We start from the raw sequence: 13,255 nt of genomic DNA, 5'->3' as shown, positions 1-13,255 counted from the left end.
TGCAAATTTCAAGGTTGGCCACAGGCGCTACTCTGTCAAGAGGGGCCGTATCCCATACCATCGGCGGGAGTGTCTTGTTACAGTTTAGCAAAACCAGGACAATCCACATTCGGACGTTGCTGATGCTGCTAGTGGCTATCCTTATGATAAAGCCCAAGGCTATACTGACCAATTAACAATAGACTTGTGTGCAATAAACAATAGGCTTGTGTGTAATAAGGTGGTTACAGAGCTATATTAACTGTGCTGTGTCTGTAATAAACTGGCATTTGCTTGATCATATTGGTCGTGTGCAGTGTCCGTGACTTCCCCATCAGCATAAACCTCCCCTGACACAACTTGAGACCATTTCACTGATCCTATCACTTATTACTTGGGAGAAGAGACCAACATCCATCTCACTACAACCTCCTTTCAGGTAGTTGCAGAGAGCGATAAGGTCTGCCCTCAGCCTCCTTTTCTCCAGGCTAAACAACCCCAGCTCCCTCTGCTTGTTCTCCAGACCCTTCCCCAGCTCCGTTGCCCTTCTCTGGATACGCTCTAGCCCCTCAAGGTCCTTCTTGTAACGAGGGGCCCAAACCTGAGCCCAGCATTCGAGGTGGGGCCTCCCCAGGGCCGAGCACAGGGGCCCCATCCCTGCCCGGCTCCTGCTGGCCACACCAGTGCTGACACAAGCCCGGGGGCTGGTGGCCTCCTTGGCCACCTGGGCACTGCTGGCTCATGCCCAGCCGGCTGTCAGCCAGCACCCCCAGGGCCTTCTCCGCCGGGCACTTCCCAGCCCCTCTGCCCCAGGCCTGGGGCGTTGCCTGGGGTTGGTGTGACCCAAGGGCAGGACCCGGCACTGGGCCTTGTTAAACCTCATACAATTGGCCTTGACTCATATTTTGTATTAATAGATGAACAAATCTGGCAGAAAATAAACCCCCTTGCAATCCAGCTGGTCCTCAGATGTCAGAGGGGCTGTGGGAGGCTGGGCTTGGATTCTGAGTGATACCCAATCCAGCACTGTTAGTCCGTGAGGAATTCACTAAGAGTACCATCACTATTAGTCTAGTTGTGCCCAATAGCGCTTCACAGCCAGATTCACTGATAGTGAAATACAGGTTCCTGTTAGTCCGTGAGGGATTCACTAACAGGATGATCGCTATTAGTCTTGTCGTGACCAATAGCGCTTCACGGCCAGATTCACTAATAGTGCGGTTTATTGAAGCAACAGAAATACAGGTTCTTATTAGATTGTCGGTGATAAATACACTGTCTGCAAAGCATGTGCAGGTATAAAGTGCTGAAACACAAAACACAAAATAACAAGCTTGTTCTCTAAATTTCCCAGGGGATCACTTGGTATAACCAAGTGTTCGAGTCTTACCCAATAGGTGTCCTTGGGTAGGGGGAAGAGAGTTCAGCCCATTGACTGATCCCAGTAGTCCATGATGGTATCTCCCCTAATGTCCTTTTCTCTTGGGGACATTTTTATACTATTTTATGTTTAGGTGGAGCTTCAGTGACTCTAGTCATATATACTTTCATTATTGATTGGTGTAGGAATTCCTCTCTCCAATTTAAAGGTATAGACTAAGAGAAATTCAGAGCGCATGCTCAGTGAGGGATAGTCGTACATTGGAGGTGGGTGACTTTGGACGGAGGTATGTATTTTAGTATTATAATGAGCTTATAATGAGGAAGGTTCACCTACAGGGCATGATGTCTGGGCATTGTTACATGGTTCCATCCAGCCGCCATATCTGCAGTTATTTATGGATGATTTTGGCCATGAAACCTTTGCTTCATTCCCTCCTCCAGTTATCTCCCTTCGATTAGCACACCGAACTCCCCCAGTGTTCCCAACATCTAAGAGTGCAGGTGGTATTGCGTAGGGGACAATCACTGAACCAATTTCCAGCATGCCAATGGCATTCCACCCTGGAAGTTAATTTCTATGAAATGTGGACATAACTTTAGCCTCAATAATTTCAGCCTCAATAATCTCACCCACAGTAATCATTCCACACCCACTGAGATGCAGCCTGTCCAGATCCCTCTTCTAAGTCTTTTTAGACTTAGTCTTACTAAGGATAATTTGAATTTTTAGCTTAACCAACCTCTAAAACTTTCAGTGTTTCTTTCAGAGGAATGGAGTTGCCTAAATGGAAGTTAAGTACTTAAATGTCTTCTTAGAACTTGGAGTTTAAACTTTGTTTCTCACTTATCCATCTATAAAATGGGCATAATATTATGTTATTATAGTCTGCTAAGTTGGAAAATGTTTAAGAGATGTCCAGGTACAGCATGTATTTGGATTCATTAAATAAATAGCAGTGAAACTCATTCAGAGTCTATAGATAGGCTTCAGCTGACTTTAGTAGGGGTAACATCTGTGAACAGCATTTGCCTCTTATGAGTGGGCTTTGGGTTTGTCCCCCTACAAAAGATGTGAACTTGCCACTAACCCACAATCTGGTAATCAAACGATGCATGTTGTCTACCACCTCATTTGTACACAATGCTTGCACTTTTCCTTGACACATAGATCAAAAGGCCTTTGCTTGGAACACAAACCAAGTACTAGCAATTTTCAAGGACCTTTATTTTTTAATCAGAGATTTTTGGAGAATTTACCCTAACAGAAAGCCAGACAATGAAAAATCATTGGTGGGAAAAGTAAATAATCAAAAAAAAGACAAGACCTGAGCTGGAGATGGACCAGACCTCAGATTTTATGTGTAAACATTTTTTTTCACAAATCTCAGAAATTACACAATGATTATTTTGATGTGAAAGCAGTTTTAATCAAGACATTACAGAACCTTCAAAAGGAAGGTCTATAACAATTTGACCAGCGTACCTTTAACATGCCAAAGCAGATGGGTGTCACTGAAATATATTTTTGCTTAGGTGGAAGGTAAACTGATCACAATTGATTTCCCGCAGCCCCTTTAATCTACATATTTGTTTACTGGTTTTTAATTTCCATGGTCTTTCATAGGTCTAATTTCACATTTACCTCCATCAGCTTTGTGCTCTGCTGGTAATTTGAAATTCCAGTAATCTGTTTTTCTACTTCCTTCCTTGGGTACCAATAAAACCTCCATCTGTGTTAAAAAATTAATATTGATGTGCAGATTGAGTATAAAAATGTACCTAGACCAGCTTCAAACAAGTCCTGGTGATTTCATTAAATCTTTTTAATAGCCACTGTCAGTGGGAACTCTGTGTTCTCAGAGAAAATGACTTGCTGTATTTCTTCCAAATCATTATTTGATTTTTAAAGCAAAACAGCCCCAAGCTAAAATAATAGACAATTAGTTTGCCCACAGTCAAATAAAGATTTGTCAGCTAAGATCTTTTATGGGACTTGCAGTGGATATAGTGTTTTTTACTTTAAAACAAGAAATTCCACTTTGTAGTTTAGTTTTACTGATTGTCCTATTACAAGACACTTGTATATTAACTTGTTCAGTTATTGCTTTAACAGTTTCATCTCAGAGTGAGAAAAGGATTATACTGGTCCAAGGACATTTACAGTTCCTTTTTTTAGATTATTAGGAATACTAACTGAACTGTGATTACAGCAGTCAAACATTACAAACACAGTAGCTGGGACACCATAAAGCATAATCTGGAAAACTCATGATTTATTCAGGGTGCTTCTCACGATCTGTGCATTTCATCGGGAGATATATTCATATTGCTTCCTCTCCATTTCAAACTGGGAAATATATGTAATAGATTCCAGTAGAGAAGTGAATAAGTAATATGTCAGACTGCAGGCCAGTTAGAAAATTCATAAAGTTTCCTCAGAAGTTTTCAGGATAACACAAACGCACAAATGCATTATTTTCCTTGTTACTAATGGGGAAGCTGTCTCTCAGCTAGGACTGTATACATAAGTTATCATGAGATGAAGTATGGTGTGGATTTATAAGTACCTCAGCTGCTCTGTAAGCAGCAGTTCCCTACACGCACACTTTTATCCTGCAATAAGCCCGCACGGCTTGCCCCTCAGAGGAAGCGAGAGGTTGCTCAGGGTCATTGTCATGGAGTAAATCCCCTGGCTTTCTTCATGGCAGCTTGTTTGGGTTGCTATATGCCATTTTACCAACTAGAAACAGTAAGCATAAATTTTTACTTCTTTCTACTAAATTTATTTCAGGCAGCTCCTTTTGCTTCAATAAAGCCACTTTGGTGAATATAGCTCTCTTTTTTAACTGACTCATCATAAGCTTAATGCCAAGCATATGTTTAGGTCTTGCTAAGTCTTGTGCTGAACAGGATGCTAAAAGTAGGAAACATCTCACCTAATTTTAATTTTTTACAAGTCAGGCATCCTCTTTAAACCAGTCACCAAGGATCCTTGCATCATCAGTGGACAAGTGACATCCCATAACAGGTCATAACAAAAGTCCACCTACCTTAGTATCTTAGCTTTCTCAGTGCTTACATCAGAACAATATAAATAGTGGGAACTTGTAGCAACATTTCCCCAGAATATTCTCCCACTTTCCAGCCCTTTCTAGCTCAGTAGCTGATGTCTTTATCTTTATATCCTGCATCGGGTTTTCTTCCAGGAATACGTCCAGTATGTCCTTGACCCCACGTCAACTTTTAGCATCCCAAATGTCACATGGGGCAGAGTTCCTGTGTGCAACCACCACTTGTGTAAAGAATCAAAGTCTCCATGTCATAGAGGTCAAAGACTTGTTAAGGCGTCTCTTTTCCTGGGCTGATATGGTTAACTCCTCCATCAGCAGAAGCCACTCCATTCCTCCATCCAACATCCACATTGTTCTTCTCTGAACTTTCCCCAGTTCTCTCATATCTGTTTGAGACAGAAGCAAAACTATAAACAATATAAAGATGAACAGTGGATTCATACAGTGAATAACTGATCCATCTGTCTGTCAAGACATTATCTCAGTTATTGTGTTTCTAAAGCATGATACAATCAGGGTCTGATCTACTTTCTGACAACACACACTATTGTAATATAAGTAATAATAAAATACAACATGGTTCTGATGACAAAAAAAGTGTGGTCTGGTACTGAAATTAGATTTGTAAACATCTGTGAAAATATTAGATACTTTGTGAAGTATTAGATATATTGTGGAAGGCTCATGCGTTTTAATGAACGTATATTGCCAGTGTTTGGGCAATGTTTATGAATGCTGCCTTTATCAGTTTCAAAGAATTATTTTAAAGGGTTTTCTGCTGCTGAAGGGGTTATTTTTGTTTTCTATTCCTAGGTATGCAAGTGGCAGATGAATCTGTATCAGGACTGCAAAGGATTTTTGCAGTCACCACTCCAGTACAGGACCTGGTTATTCCTGAGGGCCCTCTATGGCAATATGATACAAGCCACCACTGTAAATACATCATTGATAACACATAGAATCCAAGGGTAAGCCTGAAGGTTTGTAGCTTGAAGAGCACAATAAATTGGCACTGTGTATGTGCATGAGTTCAGCTGGCTTCTCTTAGACATCTCTGCCAGGTTTGCTTGTCAGTTGGGGTGATAATAAGAAAGATAGAGCTGCTCAGAAACCCCACCAGTTCATTCATGAGTGTTCAACAGTCCTCTGAAGTTAAAGTAAAATGCTTAATCTGTTCAGAAATACTAGCACAGTGTAGTGTGAAATATGGCAGCTATAATAAAAATATAAGTGGAATATCAGAAAGGAGAAAGAAGGAAGCATTGAAATCTTTAAACCTTGCTGGCCAAGGATGTTTGCATCATTTTTGAGGGCTGGTCAAGGAAAATGTTTTTGCTGCATTTTAGCCAAGAAAAACGTGTCACTTTTGAAACAGCGAAGAATACATTACTGAAATGGAAAAAAATCTCATTTAGACATGACTTAAAATTAGAGAAAATTTGAGAAGTGTCCCTCTTTCAGTTCTGACAGTCACAAATACAGGTGATCTCCAAGAATATATTACAGATGTGTTTATACACATATATCACTCCATAGCAGCTTTTGTTTTACTTAGCTTAGTTACTGAAACAACTTACTAAACACAGTTCGCAATTTGTGTGCTGTTCTTCAGCAGCGACAAGGTTGTTCAAAAGTTGCAAGAGTTAATTCCAGTAGAACACATGCTTGGAGAGAATATTTATTGTGCATTTGCCAGTGTTTTATTGTCTAGTGATGTTGGAAAAAACTTATCACTTAAGCAGCCAAGGGAGCTCCTTCATTGCCTCAGAAAAAAACCAAAAAGGCTTATATTTTATAACATATCATAATGAGTGTTCCACATTTTATCACTACATTTTACACCAGGGAGCATTCTGCTCCAAGCTATCACATCTGTCTCCCATGTTGGCTGTCCTTACTCAGCAGGCTGAATTCATCTGCAAGAGCTTGTTCTTTCCACACTGAGCTTTTCAAGTCTTTCTTCAGGAACTCGACATAATTGTTGTGATATTTTTCTACATGATCATGTGAGATGTTTGAGAAAGGAGGAAGAGCTAAAATATTCATCTGTATGGGAGTACCCTCTGAAGGGTTCCTGTCCAAAAACCAACATCCATTCACATTAATACCTCTTCATGGATTTCAAAGAACTAATGTGAAACACCAATTTTTAGGCATGCTTCTTGTCAAGAGGATTATGCCAATTTTACAGTCACAGAAGAACATGTCCAAGTTTTATGAAGTTCATGAGTTCTTATGAAGTTAAACATTTCTTAGTAAGAAGAGAATGATATTTTTTCTCCCAATGTGAATCCTCTCCCTTTCCAAGAGAATAATTTGAAATGTTCTTAGATTCCTTGAAGAATCTGAATTCAAATGTGCAGATTAATTTTAACTATTTAATGGATTTAAGTTTGGTTTAGAATTTGGGAATAATTATTCTCCAGCTAAAGTGAGAAGTGAGCGTTGATACCTAAGTGTTAATAATATGATGGAAAAACAACTTCTAAAAAAAATTAGGAATAACTGATTTACAAGGAAGTGTGGAAAAACTGGCTGGAGTTCTCTTTATTAAGAGTGAGCTGAATAAAGAGAGAAATGGACAAAGACTCCTTTGTCAATATACATAAAATGGGAAAGGCAGTGAGTGTTTGACTCTTCATATTTGTTTCAGAAATGCCTAATAAATGCAAAAACTCATTGAGCAACTTGCTTTCCCTAGCTTCCTCCTAATCCAAGTACCATTTTTCATAGGAAATCTCAGAATTAGGAAAAAAAATACTATAAGCACTCAAAGCTATGCTTAAAATGCAAGAAACTACTGAAATAAAATATGATACTAAGTTGGAGGAAAAAATCTTATCTAGGAGTGTAAAATAACTAAGCTTAATGAAAACCAAGATACAAACTTTTATTCTATCAACCATTACTCATATAGCTTGCAATCCACCAGAAAAATAGTTTACAATCCTTATACAGGCACTGGAGCTCCTTCCCAGAGAAGTACTATAGTAGACATAGAGTACAATGAATCTCAGCAACTCATAGAGTTCAGGTGGGGCCTGAATGCTGCTGAACTGAAATCTGGGACAATTCACAGCAATAATGAATGTATTATTAAAGGAAACATGCCCATGCATTCATGATTTCGCAGTTCATACTTTTGATTAATTTATTGCATTACAACCTCCTTCCTTTATTAGCACCAGGAAAGTAAGAAATTCAAAACTTTATTGAAAGGTTCTCTATTCTGACTGCTCCATAAAGAATGGACATGGCTAGATGTCTTATATGTACTTGCTTCTACTAAAAGAAAATTGAAATTAAGAGCAATTTTTATCCTTTTATTAGAAGCAATTATCTCCTCACAATAGCTGCCATATCAACTACAAATTCAGTGCTGCACCTTCTTTCAGGTATGTGACTTAGTATGATTTAGTGAATTCAGTCAATCAGGAAATAAACACTTTTTTTATATAAACGAGGTGGAAATTTATTACCTCTTTTTAGTTCAGCAGCACAGGCTGTTAAATCTACTTGTCACAGCCAGAATGCAAATCGCATGCTGCAAGTCACCAAGGTTAGTCCATGTAGACATCTGGCAGATAGTTCTTTCTTAGTATATAGACATTTTCTTATTTATCCATCTCACCACCCCACCACTACCACCCCAAACTTCCTTAGGCATCTTTGAGGAAAAAGTATTGTGATATTTTCTGTCATTTTTCCCCAAGCATATGGGACATCCATTTTTCCTCACAACCTGTTCTTGGGGACATCTATAAATGCTTTTATGAAGTAAGCTGTAAAGTCAAGGAAGTAACTTCCTTACCTAGGCTTCCAGCATGGCATACCAGGAGGAAAGCAGTCAAAAATAGACTTTAAGTCTTATGCATGGGAAGAAATCCATAAACAATGAAAGTTGATGGAGATTACTCACCTCCCCTAATTCTAAAGAAGGGGTGAACAGAAAGGCTATCCAGTCAAGGTGAAATTGTAGTGTTAAGAGGCCATATTAAACAGCGAGAAGGTAAGTATATCTGGCAGCCTTTGTACTTTACCAGGTCTAATGAAATGTAGTTACCATCTCCGTCCATTTATACATTGTATGAATTATATACATATTAAAATATTTTATTTTAGGATATGTATCTATAAATAAATATAAAGGTTCAAATTCACAGATAACTTTCTCAGAGGAATCCCATTCTGCCGGACGTTGCACAAACTTCTAACAAGAAACTGACCACGCCACGGGGAGCTTAGATTTTAAACAAGCAAGACAGACTGTGTTAGAGTAAAGAAGACAGAGAGACCTCCCTCTTATCTCTCATTATAGCAGGAGGGGGGTCTAAGAATAACACCCAGGACATCTGGAAAGACATATTTCAACTGCTGCTATTCAATAGCTCTAATTACATCTACCCCTGTACTCAAGATCTTCCTTCGTCATTTTACTTCCGCGATTCATTGTTCAATATCGTGGAGAAGATTAAGAGCTTTCCTAATGTTACCAAAGTGGCTTTTTGTCTGGATTGGTTTAGTTTATTTAAATGATGCTTACAGTACAAGAAAGAAACCATTTAGCCTGAAAACAAGAATCTTAGATAATATTTGTACAAGAGATTTAAAGTGACAGACTGAAACAGCAAGCTTTCCATTCTAAAACCCTTTTATTTATCTAGTCTTTAACAGAACATACAAAGGCATTATTGCAACCCAAATGAAAAACTCTTGGAGTCACCATGAGCCCTGAGTAATGGGTAGAGTATTATTGCTTTGTGGAATCTCCCAGACAGGGTCAAACTTTAATATGAAAACTAAAAGTGAAAATCAGTCTTGTCTGCAGGCAGAGTTAAAGTACATTTAGAAGCTGTTCCTTAAATATGAAATTATCTAACTGGCATAAGGGCCTCATTCATGTATTTGCATAAAACTTCTTCCTTACACCTTTGTTTTTAACAGAAAGCACAGAAGGTATTACAGACAATCTTCAGCTGGGCATCAAGATCTCTTCAATTTCTTATTTTCATATTTAACTTCCATGGAATTTAGCCTAAAATTATATTTTTTTCTTGTTTTTTTCTTGTTTTTAATTTGAAAAAGCAAGTAATCCTGCCCACCTTTCATAATTGGATTATTTTAGCTATGCCATCTGAGAGATTTTATTTTCAAGAGAGTGTTTAATTTACCAGTAGCCTGATTTAATTTATAAGAAATCCTTAAGGATCTAGTGCTTTTATGAATCTTATCTACAAAAGATGCATCAATCAGTACGGCATCACTAACTAGACTGATATTTTCAAAAAATTTTTAGCAGTCAGGGAAATCAAATGCTCTCTAACTATCTTTTTGAGGGCATCCCATCTTCTATGCGGAGTATCATTAGGTTTATTAAATGGCTTCTCCAAACTTTTGACGTGAAGAATGTCCTTCATTAAGAAAGGGTTAGAGTGTCCTTTATCAGAGGAAGCAGAGTCTTGCAGATTATATGATAAAAATTGCATGTGATCTGACCATGTTGAATGATCAAAATTTTCCTTTTTTTAAAGGCATGACTTTTTTTATAACTAAGAAGTATTCTGTTCATAGGTAAACATTAGGGGTTTGATTCAGAGGCATTGCAATAGAGTTACATTAGCATAAAGCCAACATACAGAAATGGTGTCTCTGCTCCCAGGAAGCATCGAGTATGGTAAACAAAATGTGCCTTTTTAGGCAATTTGCATGAAATTTCAGTAAAACTGACATTTGACTGGCAATGTGTCATATTGAAGAGACAACTACAACTTCTAATTAGGTTTGTACAAAAGTGGCTTTTCAAACTCTGGAAAAAATCTGTTTCTGAATTATTATCTAGTAAATTCCATGTTTGTCCAATGTTTTCTTAAAATTCTTAACATAAAATACATAATCATTTTGGAAAGCTCCTGGTCAGCATGTCAAAATGCTTTATAGTTTCTCAGTCAAAATTACTCAGTCAAAATTATAGTTTCTCTGCATCATGCAGGAAGGTCCCACTCAAGCAGCAAAGAATTAAAATCTATTTCCAAACTCAAGATAAGCACTTGTGTTATTGAACTAGGAACCTGACCCTTAAAATCAGGTTTCTTCGGGGACATTTATCTCAATAACTTCAGCAACTGGTAATGCACATATCTACATTTGAGATAGATAGTCACTCTGGGCTCCTTTGCGAGAGGAGGAGAATCAGAATGCTTTAAAACCATGGTTCATTTGAACTATTTTATACATTTTTATTTAGGTAAGCGAAGAAACACCATGCAAGTACTCATATTTTCTCCATTGACTGTAAAGTAGTTCTACCGATTTCAGTGCTTGCAAGCTGAATAAACGTCTAACAACAGATGCTTACATTTTCCCATAGGATTTACAGGAGGAGCATCAAAATTTTTTTCATTCTCATAGAGTGTTTGTTTGATAGTAGAGCAGGTTTGAAATACCATTTGCATAAATTCATATCTCACATTCTCACTTGCAGATTTGTAATTTGCAGAAATGTGTTAGGAAATTCTCAACGGTCAAATCCAGGCAAAGATCTGATGGGTATCCCTGTTCAAATTCAAAAAACAGTTTTGCTGCATCAGACACCCATAGCATAATCTTTACATTTCCAGTAATGTCACAGGAAGGAGGAAAGGAACAACAGGAAGCCAAATCCAAATTCCTTGCATATCTTAACGTAATTATCTAATTAACGTGGATATTTAAGTCATTTTCCTTGTAAATATGGATATTAATTAAGTAGGTATAACAGAAGTAATGCAAGAAGGAGGGGTAGATCTAATCCTTAATTGTTTGGCCCTGTCAAAAATACAGAAATTTTTCAAGTTGGCATAAAATTAGGATGTCAGTATTAGGTGGGCCTTGGGTTTTCTCAGAGACCAAGTAGTCATAAAGATAGATACTGTTTCCCTGAATAAAGTGTTCTTTTCATTTCACTCAGAATATCCTCCATCTTTTAAATTAATTGTTACTGACTTTGATTTCTGCATGCTGAAGTTTTTGTTTTAATTTTTCTTCTTTCTGGAACACAAAATTTCCTATTCTTCCACCAGTTGACAAGAATTGGTTTTGAAAAAATTGCACAAACAAGGCAGCCTATTGAAAAGAGGCATCTCAAATGCAAAAGTTCTGTGAAGAAGGATCTCTGATAATGGAAGCAAGCGCTGCAAGTGATTAAAAGCTGAAAGCATCTGGGTAAAAGCAAATTAACTGAGCTTCTGGAATGAACAGACATGATCTTTAGAGTTTAGAAATATGATTTTCCCCTTCTCATTCCCTAATGAAATGCAGAGCTAGGACACTACAGCCTACTTTATTTTTCACATCTTGTGTTCTGAGGTACAGTTGTTTCTTTCTGCAGTTTATACTGAAGGTGTCCAAGGCCTTATCCAGAAAAAAATGGGCTGTTCTTAATACCCTTGACATGATTAGGACTAAAACCCAAGAGAAAATATTTTGTTTTGTTCAATCATTATGACTGATTAAAAATAAAATATAATTATTAGAGAGAGAGTGTACAAAAGTGGAGAATGACATTAACTCAGTGGAAATATTTTCAATTTCTGCTCAGCTATAATATTGTCATCAAACATTTTTATCAATGGGAGGCTTTTAGCTGGCTCATCTTCCTTAAGCCTTATAGCAAAATCTGATCTGAAAACAAGGAGAAAAAAGGATGGAACTTCTTAGCCTGGAGGTAGAGATTGTTCATATTATTGCCTTTATTATTGCCTTCAGTTAAGCTTCAGCAATTCACTATGTAGTACAAGCTCAGACCAAAAGGTCATGTTAACCCCCAGATCTTACTAGCCTATATTTGCAAAGAGAGAAAAGTGAACATTCAGGAAGTTAAAAGTTCTAAAAAACCAAGTTAGGTCAAGGTTATATGTCCAGTAAAGTATACTTTGAAATAAGTTTGTATTTTATTATTCTCAGCCTGCTAATATATATTATAGCAGCTCTGCTGAAAAAGACCTGGATGTCCTAGAGGACAGGTTAATCATGAGTCAACCCTGTGCCATGGCAGTGATGATGCACAACAGCATCCTGGGCTGTAGCAGCAGGAACAGAGCCAGGAGATCAAGTAAAGCCAACATCCTCCTTACCTAGCATTTGTTAGACCACAGTGAGATACTGCATCCAGCTTCGGGGCTGCAGTACACAAAGGGTGGTGGTAAACAACAAAAATACTGTGGGGGACTGGAGCACTTGCAACCGTGAGGAGAGGGACCTGGGTCACTATGCTGGGAGGTACCTAATGGCAGCCCCCCAATACCTATGGGTAGGTTTATCAAGGAAACAGATCCAGGCTCTTCACCATGGTTATAGTGGGAGGATAGGAGACAACATGCATAATTTGAAACAACAGACATTCAGGCTGCATAGAAGGACAACCTTTCACTCTGAGAGCAGTCAGGTATCAGAACAGGTTGCCCCAAGAAGGTGTGTGATCTCCATCACTGGAGAATTTCAAGACCAAACTGCATAAAACCCTGAGCTAGCTGGCCTGATCTTACCTCTGACCCTGCCTGGAAAAAAGAGATTGGACTACAGACCTCCTGAGCCCCCTTCCCCTATGAGTTTTCCTGTGATCTTATGACCCTAGAAAGAAAAAAACAGATTTGGGGTTAAGTTCTGAATGTGAGTTGTAAGCAAAGAGAATATCTCCTTCAATTTGTTATTTGTTATGGTTTTGGAAACAGGTTTTATTTTACTTTCAGTCTGAGTAGCAGCATTACCTCAAATAAATGCTTTTGTGATGTTCAGCCCTTAGCAGAAACAGCCTTCAAGATATTGAAGTGTAGTTAGTCATCAAT

Source organism: Phalacrocorax carbo, chromosome 1 (genome assembly GCF_963921805.1).
Source record: "Phalacrocorax carbo chromosome 1, bPhaCar2.1, whole genome shotgun sequence".
In the NCBI taxonomy this organism is placed as follows: domain Eukaryota; kingdom Metazoa; phylum Chordata; class Aves; order Suliformes; family Phalacrocoracidae; genus Phalacrocorax; species Phalacrocorax carbo.
This window is presented reverse-complemented; position numbering follows the sequence as displayed.